This window comes from Palaemon carinicauda, chromosome 26 (genome assembly GCF_036898095.1).
Source record: "Palaemon carinicauda isolate YSFRI2023 chromosome 26, ASM3689809v2, whole genome shotgun sequence".
Classification (NCBI taxonomy): Eukaryota; Metazoa; Arthropoda; class Malacostraca; order Decapoda; family Palaemonidae; genus Palaemon; species Palaemon carinicauda.
Window position 1 is genome coordinate 32,049,576 of NC_090750.1, and position 20,838 is coordinate 32,070,413.

The following is a 20,838-nucleotide window of genomic DNA, read 5'->3' on the forward strand; positions in this document are numbered from 1 at the left end:
GCGTCACAGAGAAGTTTCTCTTGAAGGCCAGGGATGTAGCAATACCCCTGACATCGTGGGCCCGAGGGCGACGTGACGGAGGAGGGTCAGGATTCAGGGCAAGGTGGATAACCCTTCGAATCCAAGCTGAGATGGTGTTCCTAGTGACTCTCCTCTTTGTCCTGCCTGTGCTCACAAACAAAGCTCGCACATGAGGACGAACTGCAGCCGTTCTCTTCAAGTAGTACCTCAGACACCTCACTGGGTATAGTAGCAGCTGGTCTGGGTCGTTTATTACAAAACGGAGACTCGCAATCCTGAAAGAGTCGAACCGAGGATCCGGCACTCCAGGATTCTGAGTCTTGGCCACAAACTCAGGGACGAACCTGAACGTTACCTCCCCCCATCCCTTTGAATGGGCGATGTCGTACGAGAGACCATGAAGTTCACTAACTCGCTTGGCCGAGGCCAAAGCGAGTAGGAAAGCCGTCTTCAAGACAGGTGGCGATCGGAGGCCTGGCGTAATGGCTCGAAGGGAGGTCTCTTGAGAGACCTGAAGACTCGAACCACGTTCCAAGGAGGAGGGTCTCACTTCCGACTGGGGGCAGGTAAGCTCATAGCTACGTATGAGTAAAGAGAGTTCTAGCGACGAAGAAATATCCACGCCCTTCAATCTGAAGGCCAAGCTTAAGGCTGAGCGATAGCCTTTCACTGCCGAGACAGAAAGGCGCATTTCTTCTCGCAGATACACAAGGAAGTCCGCTATTGCTGAAATAGTGGCATCGAGTGGAGAGATACCCCTTCCACGACACCAACCACAAAAGACTCTCCACTTCGCTTGGTAGACTCCCTCAGAGGACCTTCGCAGGTGCCGAGACATTCTCTCCGCAACCTGTTGCGAAAAGCTGGATAGTCTCCAGGCGTGAAGCCGAAGCGAGGCTACGGCCCTTTGAGGGACACCGGAGTGGGGTTGTCTGAGAGGCTCGTGTCGTGGAGGAAGCTCCCTTGGGAGTTCCGTCAGGAGTTGCAGAAGGTCCGGAAACCATTCCGCGTGATGCCATAGCGGAGCTACTAGAGTCATGGAACAGTTGACCGATAGTCTGGTCCTGTTGAGCACCCTTCTCATCAGACAGAATGGTGGGAAGGCGTACACGTCGATGTTGTCCCACCGTTGCTGGAAAGCATCTTGCCAGAGTGCCTTGGGGTCCGGGACTGGTGAGCAGTACAGGGGCAGCTTGAAGTTCAAGGCTGTTGCGAACAAGTCCACCGTCGGGGAACCCCACAAAGTCAGGACTTTGTTGGCTATCTGAGGATCCAAAGACCACTCGGTACTCACTATCTGCGAAGCCCTGCTCAGACTGTCGGCGAGCACATTCCTCTTGCCAGGAATGAAGCGAGCTGATAGTGTTATCGAGTGGGTTTCGGTCCACCTCAGAGTCTCTACTGCAAGATGGGATAGCTGATGCGAAAAAGTGCCTCCCTGCTTGTTGATATAAGCCACTACCGTGGTGTTGTTGCTCATTACCACCACGGAGTGACCCGCCAGGGACCGTTGGAACTGCTGAAGAGCCAGAAAGACGGCCTTCAATTCTAGCAGGTTGATGTGTAGGCACTTTTCTGATTCTGACCAAAGGCCTGAGGCCCTCTGGTTCAGGACGTGCGCTCCCCACCCTTCTTTTGACGCGTCCGAAAACAGAGTCAATTCCGGGGGAGGACGAGAAGACTCACTCCCTTCCGCAGGTTCTCGTCGGCCAGCCACCACCGCAAGTCCGTCTGTTCCAGAGACCCCATTGGGATCAGAATGTCCGGGGAATCGGATCCTTGATTCCACCGGGACTTGAGCCGCCATTGAAGGGATCTCATCCTGAGGCGGCTGTTTGGAACCAGACGGGCCAGGGAGGATAGGTGGCCTAAGAGACGCAACCACGATTGGGCGGGGAGTTCTTTTCGCCTGAGGAAAGGCTCCGCTACCCTCCTCAGCCTTGCTATCCAGTCGTCTGATGGAAAGGCTTTGTGGAGATTGGTGTCTATTAGCATGCCTAGATAAACCAGTCGTTGGGACGGCTGCAGAGAGGACTTCTCGAGGTTTACCACGATCCCCAGATCCTGGCAAAGATCCAGAAGCCTGTCTCGGTGCCGAAGAAGGGTCGACTCCGAGTCTGCTAGGATCAGCCAATCGTCTAGGTAACAAAGGAGACGAATGCCGTTCCTGTGCGCCCAAGATGAAATCAGGGTGAACACTCTGGTGAACACCTGAGGAGCTGTGGAGAGACTGAAACACAGCACCTTGAACTGGTAGATCTTGTTGTCTAGGCAGAATCTCAGGTACTTCCTGGAAGACGGATGGATTGGGATCTGGAAGTACGCGTCCTTTAGATCCAGTGTACACATGAAGTCTTGTGGTCTCACCGCAAGTCTGACCGTGTCTGCTGTCTCCATGCTGAACCGGGTTTGTTTGACAAACCTGTTCAGAGCTGAGAGATCGATGATGGGTCTCCAGCCTCCAGTAGCCTTCTTTACAAGAAAGAGTCGACTGAAGAAGCCTGGGGAGCCGTCCATGACCTCCTGGAGAGCACCCTTCTCGAACATGGTCTCGACTTCGGCCTGAAGGGCCAGCCCCTTTGCCGATCCCATGGCATAGGAGCTCAACGACACTGGATTCGCTGTCAGGGGAGGTTGAGATGACGTGAACGGGACGCGATAACCTTGGCCGATCACTGAGACCGTCCAAGCATCGGCCCCGTGTTGCTGCCACCTGCGGACGCAACGCTGAAGGCATCCCCCCACAGGTGGACACGCAGGGGGACTGCCACCCCTAGGGCTTACGGCCGCGGCCGCCACCCCTAGGAGTCTTGCCTCCCCTGGAGGACTTACCGCCCCTCTTGACCTTGGCTGGAAAGGGCTGGGGCTTAGACACCACTTTCTTAGCTGCCGGTGCCAGTTTGGGAGCCTTACGAGGCTGTTGCTGCTGTTGTTGCGGGGCTGGAGGCTTATAGGGCCGAGTTGTAAGGGCCCTGTGGAGGAGGGAGTCCGTGCTGGATTTCCTCCACCTCTCAGCCGTTCGCTCCAAGTCTTGAGGCTCAAACAGGCTCTCCCCCAGAAGGGAAGCATGTCGGAGCCTACACACATCTACGGCGGGGACCTTCGGATGGAATTTCTCGGACACAGCATCGCGACGCTTCAACACCGAGTTGGCCCACAGGGTGGTAACCTGGTGCGCCAAAAACTCGATGGAGCGGGTGCCCGAGAGCAAGAAGGTCTCTAGGGCCTTCCTATTGGTCTCCTTGGACAAGTCCTCCGATCGCAATAGGATGCCCAGAGATCCTAGCCAGAAGTCCAGCCACGAAGTGGCCTGCATGGCACACTTAGCGACCTTCTCGTGGTTAAGGATCTCTGCCGCCGAGAACGACACCTGCCGGGCAGAGAGTTTCTCCAGGGGAACTCCCTTCGCCAGCTCCTCCACAGAGTGATGGAGAGGAAGAGCGAGGTTGTGCTCACCCAGGGTCTCGAAATACCTCCTCTGCTGAAGGCGAGGAGGAGGGATAAGCTTGTTCCCGGCAGTGGAACGACTGGAGGAGGCAAGAAGTGCGAGCTGAGCGTTGGCCCTAGCTCTGGCACTCTTTAGCCCCCGAGACCAGGGCAGAGCTGCACTGGTCTTAGGGGCCTTCCGAACGTCAAACACTTCATCCAGAATCGTGTCTTTGCCTTCACGGGGGGTGATGACTGGATCCGTAAGTCTGTTAAGTGTCCTTATCAGGCTTAGGACCTGCCAGAAGGCATGTTCGGACTCTTGCTGTTCTCCTCCCTGCGGGCTGGCAGCTAAGTCTCCTGTCCCAGGAATCTCTTCCTGGGGTGATACGTGGACATTCCCCTGGGTAGTCGTGGGTTCCTGACGAATCCTTGCAGAGGATTTAGGGACGGTCTTGGAATCCGTGGGTTCCCTCCTGGGAGGGATACAGGATCCCAACAACGAGGTTCGAGGGGCCCCTTCCTCACGAGACGATTCTCCTGCCTGGAGCGAAGTCTCCCCCCCTGGTGCCGAGGGGAAGACTACCGCCCCACTGGACTCACCTGAGGACGGAAAGGCCTCGTCCACGGGAGAAGGAGAGAGTACTCGTGCAGGAGAAGGGACCTTCGAGACCGACCTCTTGGGAACCAACTTCGCCCTAGGGGAAGTCACCACGAAGTCCACTCCTCTCTTTCTCTTCAGCGTAGGAGAGACAGCCGCTGGTTTGTCACCCTGGCCGGCGAGTTCTGGTTTCATAACCCTCACAAACGCCCGTGCCAGCGGACCAAACCAAGTCTGCTGCTCCAAGGACACAGAGTCCGAAATCCTCGCTAAAGAGAAAGGGATCGGGCGATCCTTTGGAGTGGACACGACGGTACCTGCCTGAAAAGAAGGTGGGGAAGAATGCTGTACTGACCTGTCTTCGTCCTGCACTACCAACCTGTGCTTGGATGGAGGTGATCCCGAGTGCCGTCTAGGAGCACGCGTCCCTGCTGCTACCACCGGCTGTGGAATTCGCCGCGAACGATGATCGCGCGAGGGCAAATGGTCGAGCGAGAGTGCGGGCGAGCGATCGCACGGGCGCGCAGGTGGATGATCGCGCGGGCACACAGGCAAGCGGTCGCGCGGGCGCACAGGCGAGCGGTCGCGCGGGCGCGCAGGCGAGCGGTCGCGCGGGCGCGCAGGCGAGCGGTCGCGCGGGCGCGCAGGCGAGCGGTCGCGCGGGCGCGCAGGCGAGCGGTCGCGCGGGCGAGCGATCGCGCGGGCGAGCGATCGCGCGGGCGCGCAGGCGAGCGATCGCGCGGGCGCGCAGGCGAGCGATCGCGCGGGCGCGCAGGCGAGCGATCGCGCGGGCGCGCAGGCGAGCGATCGCGCGGGCGCGCAGGCGAGCGATCGCGCGGGCGCGCAGGCGAGTGGGCGCGAGGGGGGGGCAGGTAAATGAACACGTGTCCGAGGCGACGAACGCAAGCGTTGGCGCGACGGCGAGGGATCGTGCTGCCGCGTAGGTGAGGAAGATCGCTGTCGATGTAGATCCACAGGCGATCGATGACGAGCTGGTGAGTGCAGTCGCTCAAGTTGGCGATGGCGCGATGTGGTATGTCGACGCACTGGTGTGCGATAGTGAGCAGCATGCGCAGGTGAATGACCGCGTAATGGTAAGCGATGGCGAGCAGCATGCGCAGGTGAATGATCGCGTGATAGGGTGCGATGGTGATCAGCATCCGCAGGAGGGCGATCGTTCAGGGTTGTGCGATGAGGAGCAGCATGCGTAAGCGGGCGATCATTCAGGGTTGTGCGATGGCGAGCAGCATGCGCAGGTGAATGATCGCGTGACGGGGTGCGATGGTGATCAGCATCCGCAGGAGGGCGATCGTTCAGGGTTGTGCGATGAGGAGCAGCATGCGTAAGCGGGCGATCGTGCAGGGTCGTGCGATGGCGAGCAGCATGCGCAGGAGGGCAATCGTGCAATGGCGAGCGGCATGTGCAGGCGGGCGATCGCGCGATGGCGAGCTAGAAGCTGGAGAACCATGTTCCTTCAGGAGCGTTGGCGAACGTCGGCGCGTTAGTTGTCGCTGTTGAATAGGCGATACTAAGATCGCCTGTGCGCGCTGGCAAGTAGGTGAACGCTGGCGAGGAGGTAATCGCTGGCGCATAGGTGATCGCTGGCGAGCTGGTGATCGCTGGCGAGCAGAAGGTCGACGCGTGTCCTGTGAGAGGACAGGTGGTGCGGCGCGTTCACGAGCAGGAACGGGAAGATCGCTGGCGCGTTGGCGAACATGTGTTTCTGACACACGCGCAGCACGATGTTGCGTAGCCACAGGACCAGGCAGATGGTGAGCAGGGAGTTCAGCAGGAACTAAAGGGTGGTCAGAGACCGCAGGGCGATGGTCCTCAAATGAGCGCTGACGCTCGGAAGAGAGCTGACGCTCGGAAGAGAGCTGACGAGCAGGAGAGCGCTGGCGAGGGGGGCGAACATCAGGAGAGAGCCGACGAGCAGGTGAGCGTCGGCGAGCAGGAGAGCACTGGCGAGCAGGAGATCGCTGGCGAACAGGTGAGCGCTGGCGAGCAGGAGAGCGCTGGCGAGCAGGAGAGCGCTTGTGCGCTAGCACTGCTCGCGTAAGGGAAGAATCCCTTAGCCCCGAAGGGACCGTTGCCCGTCGGGTGACGAGTTCTCCAGAAGGCGAAGATCCGGCAGGAGATGGTGAGCGGTCTGCAGAGAGGTTCAAGGAGGGCGGAGCAGTAGGTTGAGGCTGACGAGGAGAGTCCCCCCCCCCAGAGGACGAAGACCCAAAAAGGCGTCTCTTAGTCCCCCTGTAAGGGGAAGGGAGGCCCTTGTGGCGTAGAGGGCGGTGAGCCTTACGGCGGAGGCGGCCTCGGGGGAGATCGTCGGGACCATCGGTCCTCCGAAGGGTAGTCTCCGTCAAAACACTTCCCTCAGAAGGAAGCTGAGTAGCAGTCGAGACCGAAGGACTCACTTCCCCCTTCGAAGGATGTACGGAAGGAGGAGGAGAGCCTTGAGCACCATCACCAGCAACAGCACCTGCGGCGGAAGGCCCAGCCACGTCGGAGGCCTCTGTCACCACGACGTCGACAATAGACAGAGAGTCTACCTCTGCTACCACCGGCGACTGCTTAACAGCGGCCCCCAACGAGACAAGGTCAATAAGAGCGACCCTGGAGGGCAAGCCCTTAAGCCCCAGGGACGACCAAATCTGTAAAAGATCATCACTGGATAAGGCATTATCAATAACCTCCCCCGGAGGAGGAGGGGGAACCGCCTCGCTATGGGAGGCGACGCCCTCTCCCCCCCCCCGAAGGTAGGGAAACAGAACAAGGGCCTGCGCTCCCACTCGGACGACTCTCCTTAGGAGGCGGCCGAGGGGGAGCTTCGGAGGAGGTTTGGGCGGCGGAAGAAGAGTCCCGAGAGCCTTCCTCCTTCAAGGCTAACCCCGGAGGAGAACGGTCTCTCTTGGACTTCTTCTTACGCCAACGGCCAAACCTCTCCCACTGGGAGGCAGACCACTCCCTGCACTCACGGCACATGTTATCCTGGTCACACCGTCGGCCCCGACATTGAGGGCAGAGGGTGTGTGGATCCGTATTAACGTCCGACATGAAAGTCCCACAAGGACGGCCGGCAACTCCAGGGCATGTACGCAGAGTAAAGAAAATAACTGAAGGTCAACTTCCAACCAACACACACGCTGAAAAGAAAAAGCAGAAAATTAAAGGCTGTCACGAAGGCGATGAGCAGACACGTCTGATCACCGCCGAGCCAAAAGTGAAGTGAAGCAAGTCACCGGTGTGTGGAGGGGGGAGGGGTAGCAAGCTACCCTTCCCCACCCCCCGCTAACTAGCGCGGGGGTAATTAACCCTCGTTAAAAACTAATGGCTCGTCATTTCAGCTGCGCTAAAAGTAATACCCTTTATAAATAGCGTGGTTTGTATTTCGGTTACGGAACAAATTGTACTATTGTAACAATACTGATAACTGCGTAACAACTGAACGCTAGTTAATATAGCAAACAGATTGAAGATTACCTCAAGAAAACTATTAAAAGGATAAATTTTTTTTCGATAAATAATCCTTTAATTAAATTTATAACTTAATATTTCAAAAGAAAATATCCACTTGTAATTCTTTGTAAAAGCAAGTCGGACTTATTGCCTACGACATAAGGCTGTGAAGTCATCAATGGACGAGATGTTTACCTTTCGTCCTATGCTTTCGTGAGGTTTAAAATAGGTCGAAAAACCTTTTAATCTTACCTTTCCAGTTATAAATACGTGATCACAGTTCAAATAAAACAAAGAAGCGAAAGCCTAAACTCAAAAAACGTTAATACATCACCAAATAACGTCCAAACAGAGTAAAAGCGAGAGAGAATTTCCAATAGAACCGACCGCTATGCCGGCAGGGAAAAATCTGAAGAGGTTGGGTATAGTTCTACCTGTTGTACCATGAGGGCACTAGTGTACATCTGGCATAGCTGCGCGAGATTTTGGGAATTTCCTGCTGAGGCGTCAGGGACGCTAGCAATTCTTATATAACCAGCGGGTAAGTTTTATATTTAAAATTTATTATTATTAATACAGTATTACTTACTGATTAAAATGCTTCAGCATGACTACAGTAAATTATCCATGAATCCCATCATTTCTTACTCTCCCTCTCTTCTTCTCAGATGTTTTCCTTTAACCATTCTTTACATGATGTGAATAAAGTTCTAAATTTACAATAGTAGAACCTTTGTTGTAGTAGTCTGTACCGAGGTCCATGTTTGTATTTTCCAGGTTGTCAAAGAGGGCTTGGCTTGTATACAAGAAGCAAGCCGGGTTATCCACCTATCAGAGGATGTCAGTCCTCCTATCCCATATAGTCCAACACGGGAAGAGGCTTCAGTGGGGACTAGTCCTCTATTACAAAGGGCTGCCTCTCTTTAGGTGGGCATAAACTGGTCAGTGGGGCTAGTTAGCCCTCCCACCGGCGATTTCAAATTGGATCACTGGAGCCCGACTCTTAACAGACTAAGTCTGCCCCCCCATGGGGTCTGCCAGAGGGTGATGGCGTCTAGATTTGGCGCAAGATGGGATGGATGGCATACCATCTCAACCTGTACAACCTTGGTGCTTAATTGTTGATCTTACGAAATTAGTCAGAACTTTCTCTTTTCCTTTTGTTTATTTCTTTTACTCTCCCATATCTTCCTCATGGGTATGAACTTGTTGACGACTTCAGCTTGTTTTATTATAGTTTGGCTGCTTTTTTAGATTTGGCGCAAGATGGGATGGATGGCATACCATCTCAACCTGTACAAATTTAAAGAAGCAGTCAAACTATAATAAAACTAGCTGAAGTCTTCAACAAGTTCATACCCATGAGGAAGATATGGGAGAGTAAAAGAAATAAACAAAAGGAAAAGAGAAAGTTCTGACTAATTTCGTAAGATCAACAATTAAGCACCAAGGTCCAGTAGGAAAGCAGTTCCCATTGTTCATCAGAGCCCAGCTGCTAATATTTAAGGCCCCCATCCTCGTCAAGGGTTCAGCATTGGGTGTGTGTGTGTGTGTGTGTTAGCATGCTTAGGTATACCAATCTTAGAGAGGGGAGCAGATGTGATTTCTCAAGATTTATCATGATCCGCTTGTATCAATGTTGAAGAAGGGTACACAGTCTACTAGAATCAGCCAGTCGTCTAGATATCTTAGGAAACAGATGCTTATTCTCTGAGCCTAAGATGACACTAAGGTGAACACTCGTAAAGACCTGTGGTGCTGTGGAAAGATCGAAACACAGCACCTTAAACTGGTATTGCTTTTGGTTACACATGATCCTTACATACTTCCTTTATAATGGATGGACCGGAATCTGGAAGTACTGTATATGTCCTTGAGATCCAATGACCACAAAGCCCTGTGGTCTAATCCCTTGTCTGTCCGTGTCTGTTGTCTCCTTCTAAAACGAAGTTTGTCTCTTGTTCAAAGCCGAAAGATCGATGGCTAGTCTCCAGCCTCCAGATGCCCACCGAGTACCTCTTGGAGAGCACCATTCTTCAACATGGTCTACACTTTGCCCCGATGGGCCAGCTCATTCGAGGATCCCGTCGCATAGGAGACTGTTGGGACTGGATCCCAAGTCAGTGAAGGGAGAGATTGAGTGAACGGGACGTGATGCCATGAAAAAATCACCTCGTCCATCCACGGCTTTGCCCTGAGCTGCAGCCACCTTTGCAAGCAGCTTTTCAGGCATCCTACCCCCCCAGGTGGACAGGTGGGAGGATTGCCCGTCATAACAGGAGCGGCCTCTGCCGGCTCCCTTATTTCCTTTCCCTCCACGTAAGGACTTTAACCATTTCTGGTTGTGCTGAAAGGGCTTTTCAGACATCTTCTGTTGTCTTGAGACCATAGCTCTGTACGTCGGCGGTTTGGGTAGAGGTTGTACCTTTTATGGAGATTGGTAGGGCTATGATGTCAGGTCCCTATGGGGGAGGGAGTCCTGATTGGCCTTCAACTTCTCCGCCACTCGCTCGACGTCTTCCGGGTCGGATAGGAAACTCACTTCGAAAGAGGAGTTTCTCAGCCTGGATACCCCGAGTCCCGTCTCTTTAAGATGGTGCTTGCACAAAGGTTAACAACCCGATGGGAGACGAACTCGATTGTCTTGGTACTGGACAGATGGAATATCATCGACCTCTTGGTAGACTTAGACCTGATTAGGTACCCCACCAATCTCAACCAGAGATCCAGCCACGAAGTAGCCTGCATGGCATACTTCACAACTTTCTGCAGGTTGATGATCTCTGAAGTTGTGAAACAGCCCGAGAGTCCCGACAATCTCTCAAAGGGAAAACCTCTCCTAACAGCCTCTATGGAGTGATCCAGAGGTAAAACCAGAAGAGGCTTGTTGGTCACCTCATAATAACCCCTCTGCTGCACAGAGTGCCATAGACATGGTCGAGGACTATGTCGATGGATTTGACAGCCCATTGATGGCTCCAGAAGTCGGCCTTGCGCCTGCCTCTTTCCTGAGGGTACGTTGGTCTTCTCCGGAGAGAGTAACACAGCAACATCAAGCTGAGATGGAGGACGATACACTAATGGGACAACCTCTATAGGTGAGGCGGAAAGAGTCCATCAGAGAGATCACCTTGTCCTCCCTTGAGGAACATGGCTGTGAAGGTCGTCTGACGCTTCCACATCCCTGCTTGTAGAACATGCGTCACTGAGTAGTTATTTTTGGAGGCCAGAGACGTAGCTATGCCCCTGACATCATGTGCTCTAGGCCGATGTGACGGAGGAGGGTCGGGATTCAGGGACAGATGGATTACCCTACGAATCCAAGTTGAGATAGTATTCTTGGTAACCCTCCTCTTAATCCTCCCAGTACTTACAAAAAATGCTTGCACGTGAGGACGAACTGCAGCTGCTCTCTCAAGATAGAGCCTCAGACTCCTTACTGGGCACAGTAGGAGATGGTCTGGGTCATCTGTTACAGAACGAAGACTCGAAATCCGGAAAGAGTCAAACCGAGGGTCCGGAACTCCCGGATTCTGAGTCTTAGCAACAAACTCAGGGACGAATCTGAACGTTACCTCCCCCCATCCCCTTGAATGGGCGATGTCATACGAGAGACCATGAAGTTCACCAACTCGTTTGGCCGAAGCCAAAGCAAGTAGGAACACCGTCTTCCAAGTCAGGTGGCGATCTGAAGCCTGGCGTAATGGTTCGAAGGGAGGTCTCTTAAGAGACCTGAGGACCTGAACCACGTTCCATGGAGGAGGTCTCACTTCAGACTGGGGGAAGAAGGTAAGTTCATAACTTTGTATTGGTAGAGAAAGTTCCAGCAAAGAAGAAATGTCCACTCCTTTGAGCCTGAAGGCAAGACTTAAGGCTGACCGATAGCCTTTCACTGCCGAGACTGAAAGGCGCATTTCTTCTCGCAAATACGCGAAGAACTCCGCTATTGCTGGAATAGTGGCATCGAGTGGAGAGATACCCCTTCCACGACACCAACCACAGAAAACTCTCCACTTTGCCTGGTAGACCCCTGCGGATGACTTTCATATGTGTCTAGACATCCTTTTCGCAACTGACTGCGAAAATCCTCTCTCTGCGAGGAGATGCTGGATAGTCTCCAGGCGTGAAGCCGAAGCAAAGCTACGGCCTTGTGAAAGATGTTGGCGTGTGGTTGTTTGAGTAGCTCGTGTCGTGGAGGAAGTTCTCTCGGGAGTTCCGTTAGGAGTTGCAGAAGGTCTGGAGACCATTCCGCGTGATGCCATAGCGGAGCTATAAGGGTCATCGAGAGATTGACCGATATTCTGGTCCTTGGGGTCCGGGACTGGGGAGCAGTACAGCGGGAGCTTGAAGTTCACCGCTGTAGCGAACAGATCCACAGTTGGGGAACCCCACAAAGTCAGGAGTTTGTTGGCTACTAGACGATCCAAAGACCACTCGATACTCACTATCTGAGATGCCCTACTCAGACTGTCGGCGAGCACATTCCTCTTACCTGGAATGAAGCGAGCCGATAGTGGAATCGAGTTGACTTCGGTCCACCTCAGTATCTCTACTGCAAGATGGGATAGCTGCTCCGAAAAGGTGCCTCCCTGCTTGTTGATGTAAGCCACTATTGTGGTGTTGTCGCTCATCACCACCACAGAGTGACCCGGCAGGTATTGTTGGAACTGTTGAAGGGCCAGGAATACGGCCTTCATTTCTAGCAGATTTATATGGAAGCACTTTTCTGATTCTGACCACAGACCTATGGTTCAGAACGTGGGGCCCCCACCCTTTCTTTGAGGCGCCCGAGAACAGCATCAAATGCGGGGGGAGGACGAGAAGATCCACTCCCTTTCGTAGGTTCTCGTCTGTCACCCACCACTGAAGGTCCGTCCGTTCCGCAGGACCCATAGGGACCATGACATCCGGGGAATCGTGTCCTTGATTCCACCGAGACTTGAGTCGCCATTGCAGAGATCTCATTCTGAGGCGACCATTGGGAACTAGACGGGCCAAGGATGAGAGGTGACCAAGGAGACGTAACCACGATTGGGCTGGGAGTTCGTCTCATCTGATGAAAGGATTCGCGACCCTCCTCAGCCTTGCTATCCTGTCGTCTGATGGGAAGCCATTGTGGAGATTGGTGTCTAAGATCATGCCTAGATATACCAGTCTTTGAGTAGGAAGCAGAGAAGACTTCTCAAGATTTACCATGATCACCAGATCTTAGCAAAGTCCCAGAAGTTTGTCTCGGTGTCGAAGAAGGGTCGACTCAAAGTCTGCTAGGATCAGCCAGTCGTCCAGATAACGGAGGAGACAGATGCCCATCCTGTGTGCCCACGATGATATCAGGGTGAAAACACTGGTGAAGACCTGAGGTGCTGCGGAGACCGAAACACAGTACCTTGAACTGGTACCCCTTGTGGTCTAGGCTGAATCTTAAGTACTTCCTTGAAGACAGATGGACTGGGATCTGGAAGTACGCGTCCTTCAGGTACATTGTACACATGAAGTCTTGAGGTCTCACTGCAAGTCTGACCGTGTCTGCCGTCTCCATGCTGAACGGGGTCTGCTTGACAAACCTGTTCAGAGCTGAGAGGTCGATGACTGGTCTCCAGACTCCAGACGCCTTCCTTTTAAGAAAGAGTTGACTGAAGAAGCCTGGGGACCCATCAACGACCTCTTGGAGAAAGCCCTTCTTCAACATGGTCTCGACTTCTGCCCGAAGGGCTTGCCCCCTTGCCGATCCCATGGCAAGGGAGCTCAACGACACTGGATTCGCTGTCAGGGGAGGTAGAAATGTGAACGGGACGGGATATCCCTGACTGATTACGGAAAACGTCCAGGAATCGGCCCCGAGTTGCTGCCACCTGATCGCGCAACTTTGTAGGCATCCCCCCACTGGTGGACATGCAGGGGGACTGCCAATCCAAGCGTTTGCGGCCTCAGCCACTCCCCCTAGGATTTTTCCCTCCCCTGGAAGCCTTTTTGCCTTTCCTGTCTTTGGCAGGAAAGGGCTTCGACACCGTTGTCTTTGCTGCCACTGCCAGTTTCATTGTCTTGGACGGGCGAGGTTGTTGAGGTGCTGGAGGTTTATAGGGCTTCGATGTAAGAGCCTTATGTAGGAGAGAGTCCTGGTTGGACTTCCTCCAACTCTCAGCTGCCTGTTCCACATCTTTAGGTTCAAACAAATTCCTCCCCAAGAAAGAAGAATGTCTAAGCCTGCTGACCTCGGTGCTGGGGACCTTCGTGTGAAATCTCTCAGACACCGCATCTCGACGCTTCAAGATGAAATTAGCCCACAAGTTCAAGACTTGGTAGGCTAGAAACTCGATGGTACGAGTGCCTGAAAGAAGGAAGTTCTCCAAGGCCTTCCTGGTACTCTCCTTGGACAGGTCCTCGGATCGTAACAGGATGCCGAGAGACCCTAGCCAGATGTCCAGCCACGAAGTTGTCTGCATGGCACACTTCGCCACCTTCTCCTGACAGAGGATCTCTGAGGCCGAGAAAGACACTTGCCGGTTAGAGTGTCTCTCTAGAGGGACTCCCCTGGTAAGCTCTTCCACAGAGTGGTGTAAGGGAAGAGCTAAACTAGACTCCTCCATGATCTCCAAGTACCTCCTCTGATGGACACGAGGAGGCGGTAGAAGTTTGTTGCCGGCGCTGGAACGGCTGGAGGAGACAAGCTCGGAGAGCTGGCCCTCGACCTTATCTCTGGCACTCTTAACCCCTTGGGACCAAGGCAAAGCCGTGCTGGCCTTAGGAGGTTTTTGAGTGCCGAAGACTCGGTCCAGGACCGTGTCCTTGCTCTCTCGAGGGGGAATCTCAGGGTCCGCGAACCCGTTGAGATTCCTCATCAGGGTCAGACCTGGCAGAACGCGTGCTCTGACTCCTGTAGGGCTGGCAGCAAAGTCTCCTGTCCCCAAAGGCTCTTCTTGGGGGGCCTCGTGGACGTTCTCTGCGGGTTTGGCTGGCTCTGGTCTCATCCTCGAGGATGACTTTGGGATAGTCTTAGAGTCCTTCGACTCCCTCCTGGGAGGGATACAGGACTCCAACAGCGATGGTGGGAGGCTCTTCTCCACCCCTACCCGAGAAGACTTCTCAACGCGAGGTGGGGTTTCTCCCATTGGTGCGATGGGAGAACGCCTCACCTGACGTGAATCCCCTGAGGACGGGAAATCCTCGTCCGAAGGGGAAGGAGAGAAAGTCTGGGGATGGGGAGGGAGCCTTCCTCAAAGACTTCCGAGGAGCCAGCTTAGCCCTTGGAGAAGTCACCACGTCATCTACTCCTCTCTTCATCTTCAGGGGGGTCGAAACTGCCGCTGATTTGAGGCCCAACTCAGAGAAAGCAGGCTTGAAGGCCTGCATGACAGCTCTGACAAGGGACCCAACCCAGGGATGCTTACTGACAGCAGCGCTGTGAGAGACTCCCTCTGAAGGGAAGGGGATCGTTCGATCCCTAGGAGTAGAAAGCACAACAGGGTCTTCCTGAAAAGAAGGGGAAGAAGGAAAGTTCCTGGACCTCTCCAACGTTCTCTCGCCCTCCGGCGAGGGCGCTGGTCTGCACTTGCGGGGGGGGGAGAGACAAAGACCTGGTCGCACGCGGTCCTGCAGCCTCACGTGTGGGATCACGCTGGGAATCCCGCTGAGAATCGCGCTGGTGGTTGCGTGATGGGATTTTGGTTAGTTCATGCGCAGGCGATTGTTCGTGCGCGCGCGGGCGATCGTTCGTGTGCGCGCGCAGGCGAGCGATGGAGCACGTGGTCGCGCGGATGCGCAAGAGGGCGCATATCTGCAACTGGAGAACGCGCAGGGCGCGCGTTGGTGACTATGGGCGATGGTGCGTAGGTGAAGGCTGGCGAGCAGGAGGAGTCTGATGGTGCATTGGAGAGCGCTGGCGAGCAGGGGAAGAAGGTATCTTCCTTCCTGCACCCGAATCCGAAGATCGTGAGCGCACAAGAGAACGTTGGCACGCAGGCGAGCGCTGGCGCGTAGGAGATCGTGGGCGCGCAGGAGATCGTGGGGGTGCATGGCCCGCATCAGGATGAGGGCGCGCAGTGGCGCGCTGGCGAGCACTGGCGCACAGGAGATCGTTAGCGTGCAAGTGATCGGTGGCGCGTTGTCTCTGGAACTAGTGCTCGCTGGTGCGTTGTCTCCGGAACAGCAGCTGGAGAGCGCTTGCGCGCAATTGCGCGCTGGAGAACGTTGGCAGGCGCTTAAGGGACTTTGACACAATGTGAGAAAGTCCCTTTTGCCCCAAAGGGACCGTTGCCCGTTTGATAACAGGATGCGTGGGCGCCCACAGCGCATCGGCAGCCAGGAAAGGCGACGGCAAGTCAGCAGGTCTGGCAGGAGTAGGAGATCGCGAACGATCTGCAGAGAGGTCCAGGGATGCAGCTGGAACGGTCGGTGAACGACGGCGAGGTTCCTCTGTGGCGGACTGCGGCAAAGACGAACCGAAGAGGCGCCTCCTAACCCCCTTGTGAGGTGAAGGAAGGCCTCAACAAAGGGGAAGGCGAGCCTTACGCCTTATACGCCCTCTGTGAGCAGCAAGTTGATCGTCGGCAGTCCTCGGAAGAGGAGTCTCTGTCAGTGAACTCCCCTGAGGGGAAGAATCACCTGCAGGAGAGACCGTTGGACTTAGTTCCTCCCTCGAAGGATGTTTGGAGGGGGGACCTAAGCCTTCAGCTACATCAGCAACTACAGGAGTAGAGGTTTGAAATAACTCATCAGAAGCCTCTGCCACAACAAAGTCGACAATAGACAGAGGATCGACCTCTGCTAAAGTCGGCGACTGTTTGACAGCTGCCCCTAACCTGATTATGTCAAACAAGGCTTCCTTGGAGGGTGAGCCCTGAAGCCCAAAGCTGTAACAGATCATTATTAGAAACATTTACATTAGAAGATACATTTAAATCCTCCCCTGGGGGAGGAGGAGGAGCTGCCTCGCTATGGGAGGCAACTCCCTCTCCCAAACCCCGAGATCGGTCAACAGAAATGCGGCCTACGCTACTACTCAATGGCCTCTCGGAAGAAACTGATCGAGTGGGAGCTTCGGAGGAGGTGTGGGCTACGGAGGAAGAGTCCTTGGGATTTTTTCTCTTCAAGGAAGCCCTTGAAGGAGAAATATCCCGCCTAGAATTCTTCTTCCGGCGCCGGGAAAACCTCTCCCACTGGGAGGTAGACCACTTCCTGCAGTCACCCTATACATGATCTCTATCACACCGTTGGCCCATACAAAAAAGGACATAAGGTGTGTAGATCCGTGTCGACCGCCGACATATAAGTTCCACACGGGCGGTCAGGTAAGCCGGGACACTTCCACATCGCAGAGGCCAACTTCCAAACACTGTCAAAAAGAAAAAGGAAACAAAGATTAATGGCTGTCAGTGTAGGCGAGGGTGACAGCGGACACGTCCATCTAGCACCCGAGCCGAGAGCAAAGTGAACTCAGCACAGGTGTGTGGGGGGGGGGGAAGCTACCCCTCCCTACCCCCTGCTAACTAGCGGTGGGGTAGTAAACCCTCGTTAAAATTCTAATGGCTCGTCATTTCAGCTACGCCGAAAGTAATTACCCATATTAAATAGCGTGGTTTGTATTTCAATTACGGATCAAACTTGCTCTATACAAGTTTCCCTATCCAGTTCATTCATGTTTACCCTCTAGACTCCGTTGTTTTCCCGTTAACCAATCACTAAACTATACGTATTCAAAGTTTACACAAGGGGGTTGTCAGTTAATATTTCCCTACACCCTTCCTTTATCTCTTTTAGTGGTCTATTCATACCCCTTCCACCAAATCCTTTTCCCTGGAAACCCTTGTCCTAGTAAGGTGTCCGTCATTTCAAGTAAGATTTATTTTTTCGTATTTTGCGATGGAGGAAGTTATAGAAACTTGTAACGGCTGCAGTATTCCATACCTAAAAGCATTTGCTAAATTCCATGGTGATTTTTATGATTCTTCATCCAATGTTGATAATTTCCTTAAAGCACACAATGTAATTCCTCAACGTTTACAGTGCCCCAAGTGCCGTTCCCTCCTATCTTACAGGAAAGACATTCACGTGTTTTATTGTAATACTGAAACCAAGATACCTAAAACCAAAAAGAAACGTCGCTGTGGTTATACATTTTTGGGAAAAATTCGCCTACCCCCAAAGAAGGTAATATTATTTAAAGTTAAGCCGTCAGTCTCGCCCTCCCGTGTCCCGCAAGTTTCGACGTCCCCTTTATAAAGGTAAGTCATTCAACAAAAGTCATTATATCTGTTTTGTGACCTGTTAACTTCTAGATTAGGTTAGGTGGGTTTGTTAGGTTCTGTACCCTTTTTGTACCTTTTTATATATTGTGTAAAATGTACGTGGAACAATTAATTAAAATACACATGATAATATTACCGTAGCATTGCTACCGTTAGCAATTCCTTTGTAACGTTGTTAACACTGTATCATTGGTAACGTTCCTTATTTTAACATTCCTAGTACATACGTGAGTTTTGTGACCTGGGAACTCCTAGGTTAGGTGGGTTTGTTAGGTTCTGTACCCTTTTTTTACTTTTTATATATTGTGTAAAACTTATATGGAAAAATTATTTAAAATACATATAGAAATATCTAGCATTACTATCGCTAGTAATGTCACCGTACCGTTGGTAACGCTGTGTATCATTCGTATCGTGGCTAATTTAACTGTTCTCAGTAAATACGTGAGGTTTGTGACCTGTCAACTACAAGGTTAAGTTAGATGGGTTGGTTAGGTTATGTACCCTTTTAGTACTTTTTATATATTGTGTAACCGGTAATATTACCGTAACAATCCCAGGCATCGTTGGTAACACTGTGTATCATTGGTAACGTTGCTAATGTTATCGATCGCAGTACATTCGTGAGTGAAGTGACACCGTTCAATAAGTGCTTATATTTAAATATTTTAACACAACATATATGACAACAATGATTATATTTAGCCATTTTAACAGATATTATGTTTTCCTGTAGAAAATAACGTGAATTAACCGGTTTTCACCTTCATTTCATTCGTAATAACGGCAACTAATTTGGCAACTTAGAGTTAGTCGAATTGGTTGATCTGTTTGTTTGCGGTGGAAATGAAGGTCAAATTTGGTTAAATCACGTTATTTACTATGGGAAAACATATATTTTCTGTTTGAAATCACACCCTGTAATACAATACAACTTTACCGACTTCAGTAGATAAATAAGTAAGGATACGAAGCCTTGCTTAGGTTAGCTGGTGTGGGGTGTATGTATGATAGCAGCCACCTGCATGTATGATTACAGCTAACTTAGTACACAGCAGTGTAAGGGGGTTGCAAGGGGTCGTTAGCTCCCCCCTTATTAGGTAAGTAGGTAAGGACACAGCTGGAAGGTTAGGTTAGGGGGAGAGTTGAAGTTAGTTGATGTCCATCTTTAATCCACAAGGGAGGAACTGGCCACTGACATATAAAGGCTTTGGTGGTGTTTTTTCCCTTTAGCATGTGGCAGTAATTACTTTTGGCATTTTATAAATATGGTTTCCCGAAATTATTTGCACCAGAACAGTTTAAAAGTAGCTATAAATACACCCGAAACACTTTATTTTCTTCAATAAGAATGTTGTCCTTTATTAAATATTTACCTCTTGTTATCACTTGTCAAATTAATTTCCTTTACTGGAAAAGTGTTGTTTATTTGGAGTGCTACAGTATTAAAGTCAATAAAAGTGCTAAACAAAATAAAACCAACAATAGGATTGAACTTACATTCTTACCTAATTATAACTCGACCACAGATTTCCAGACTAAGCTGCTTCTACAGTAGTTAATCAATCAAGCTGGTTCGACTTCGACTCAGGATCTAGAAGATCATCTAATGCTGTAACTCTTATTGTCTTTAAGGTTCATGTTCTAAATGATTACACCAAAATAATTCAAATAATGCGAAAAAGTAAATAGCAAGAAGAGTCTAGAAATTGTTAACTAATACTCGTGTTTTGACTTAAATATTGGTGTTTAAGACTCGAAGTCTCAAACTGCTAGAAGGCCGTACATAAATTGGTTTTCTGTGATGACTCCCAAATCTTGACAGATTGAGATTACAATAATATCACTACTGTCTTAAGAAAAATATTTATATTATTAATTTTCTAAACCTTTATATTCTTGATTAATATACATAAAATAACTGTTCACCTATTTTAATGTTGATTAGTTATTTCAAATTCAGTATTACTAAAACATCAACGACGCAACGCCTCTATTTTTGTTAGAATAAAAAAATGCTATATATTCCAGTTTATTACGCAATTGAGCAGAATAAAAACTTTAACATTGGAAGATGGGAAGAAGCAAAATACTCCAGGACAGATTGAATCAATTTAAAGGAATATACTAAAAGAGTAGAGGAAATTGTAGGTACAGACTGGAGCACCTGTCTCCTGGTTTCTGAACCGCTCAGCAGTGCTCACTATAGGATATCTATTATCTAATTATCTATGAATGCTCACTCCGCCAAATAAGTTTTGGGGCACTCAATCTCGTAATAGACAGGTGAAAACATTCTAAGCTTATACATAATACTGTAATTAAGCTTTTTACCATGTACCATGAACAACAATATTAATGAAATTCCTAATCTTTACTTTTATCCCATTCTACCCTTGAAATCAGTTGGATAACACATTTTTATTATCAGTTTTGACAACCTATTATGGTCTGTTTGGACATTTTAAATTCCTCTTGCCTATGCATTGTCCTACTTATCATAGCCTACTTATGTAAACATCCAGATCCCAACTAGGATTTTGCAATATACCCACGCTTATGTCTTGTTTAATTAAGTGTCATAATTTTGGGAATGAAAATAAATGTTATGTACATAGAACATCTATGGGTACCGCTGCAGCAACCCAGGGGCTGACTGGCCATCTGTGGAGTCTGGACATTTTCCAGATGAGCCGCCCACGGCGCCCAGTCTGAGGGCCACTCAGGCTGGTTTCTACTTTAGTAAGGGAAAGAGGAGAGAATGTGAGAAAGAAGACTAATATAATGAGAGAGAGAGAGAGAGAGAGAGAGAGAGAGAGAGAGAGAGAGAGAGAGAGAGAGAGAGAGAGAGAGAGATATTAGTCTCTATCTCCCAAACTTCTCCTCGGGCAGTTGAGGGGCATGGTTCCCGTAGGACAGTGGAGTGGCATGGACACCGTAGGGTAGTAGAGGGGCATAGTTACTGTAGGGTAGTGGAGGGGCATGGTTACCGTAGGATGGTGGAGGGGCATGGTTCCCGTAGGATAGTGGAGGGGAATAGTTCCCGTAGGGCAGTGGAGGGGCATGGTTCCCGTAAGGAAGTGGAGGGTC

The 20,838-nt window shown here is 51.2% G+C and overlaps 2 protein-coding genes across 2 annotated transcripts in view; both read right to left on the bottom strand.

Moving 5' to 3' along the window:
* The window catches only part of nero (deoxyhypusine hydroxylase nero), a 70,737-nt gene extending 51,349 nt beyond the window's left edge, over window positions 1-19,388 (bottom strand). The window contains exon 1 of the mRNA XM_068349540.1: window positions 19,249-19,388. The gene's annotated coding sequence lies outside the window, so the exon portion shown is untranslated. The remainder of the gene's footprint in view (window positions 1-19,248) is intronic.
* The window catches only part of LOC137619478 (decapping and exoribonuclease protein-like), a 153,248-nt gene extending 133,701 nt beyond the window's left edge, over window positions 1-19,547 (bottom strand). Inside the window, exon 1 of the mRNA XM_068349539.1 lies at window positions 19,257-19,547. The gene's annotated coding sequence lies outside the window, so the exon portion shown is untranslated. The remainder of the gene's footprint in view (window positions 1-19,256) is intronic.
* Window positions 19,548-20,838: the final 1,291 nt, after the last annotated feature.